The following is a 1,278-nucleotide window of genomic DNA, read 5'->3' as shown; positions in this document are numbered from 1 at the left end:
CTTGTGACGAAACCATGATAATCATACAAGATACAGATTAACATCAAAGAGAATTATATATATATAAAGGGTGTGTGGAAATAGTAGCGTAAGATTCATATGATATCATTTTTTCGAAAAGAAATATCAATTCAATGATAGAGCATATGGGTCTCTAAGGCGAGGAATCAGTTGAGAATCAAACACAATTAGGCAAATAAAAGGATATGCATAGACAAGTCAGAGAATCATTTCCAACTCTAATGAACATCAATCTATATCATCTCATGAATTACAAATGATAGTAATGTTCATGCGGATTACTTGGATGAAGCCTCCACATGTATCCATTAAAGGGAGAAATAATTGTGTGCGGGAGTAATTGCTTGCAAATATATTTGGGTCACCGAATTTATCACGAGTTCAGGGACATCCTAGGGAGAGCATAAGTTGGTGTCGACTAACGCAAATGATGTAGAGAGAAGACATTTATTATTCTTCTCAAGTCACGAAGAAGTCAAGATTGCTTCTCGAATTCACTACATCGGCCTTCTAATCAACATGATTTAGGATATATAGACCATGTTTTCATCTTTAACCCTCCTTCCTTAAAGTCTTTAATATAGGTGTTACTGAAGGAGAAAGAATATACTACAAGCCAAGTTTACAACAAAAAAAAACACCATGTAGTGAACCAAAATAGAAGTTATAATAGAAAGGGACATTTCATATAAAATAAAGAATACGCTTAAAATGGGAATACATGGCATTGAATGTAAATTATAGACAATATCTACAAATGACAATATCTGATTAGTTCAACCTTTATCATAGGAAAATAAGGGTATATCCGTGTTATCATTAAAGGTGACATTTTTTTTTTTGGTAGTGGGAGGCCCATGTGGATACCACAAATTGGGTGGTATGATCTAAATCTATTTTCTATAGCCCCACAACCCCAATGACATCAACCTTATATAGGTAATTCTATAGCGATGTTAGTTTCGAAAGGTAAGTGAGTTTTCCATTATAATTACCTACATATTAAAGTGAAAAATTAACTAACTCCTCATAAAATCAATATTTAATATTGATTGAAGAGTATTTTTCTATATTGTTACAATTAATTCTCACAATAGGGTTAACCCTAAGATATTGATACAATTGAATGATTATTAGGAATAGAGGATAATAAGTCTTGACTGTGTTATATTATTATAATTGAAAAATTATGTTTTACATTTCTAAAAGAAATACTACCTCTAAAGGATATTAAGTAGAACTTAGTATTAGAAGATG

The sequence above is a fragment of the Cupressus sempervirens genome, chromosome 6 (assembly GCF_028749045.1).
Source record: "Cupressus sempervirens isolate cs-2001-9-10 chromosome 6, ASM2874904v1, whole genome shotgun sequence".
Lineage (NCBI taxonomy): Eukaryota > Viridiplantae > Streptophyta > Pinopsida > Cupressales > Cupressaceae > Cupressus > Cupressus sempervirens.
The sequence above is the reverse complement of the archived record's forward strand: the minus strand, read 5'-3'. Positions refer to the sequence as shown.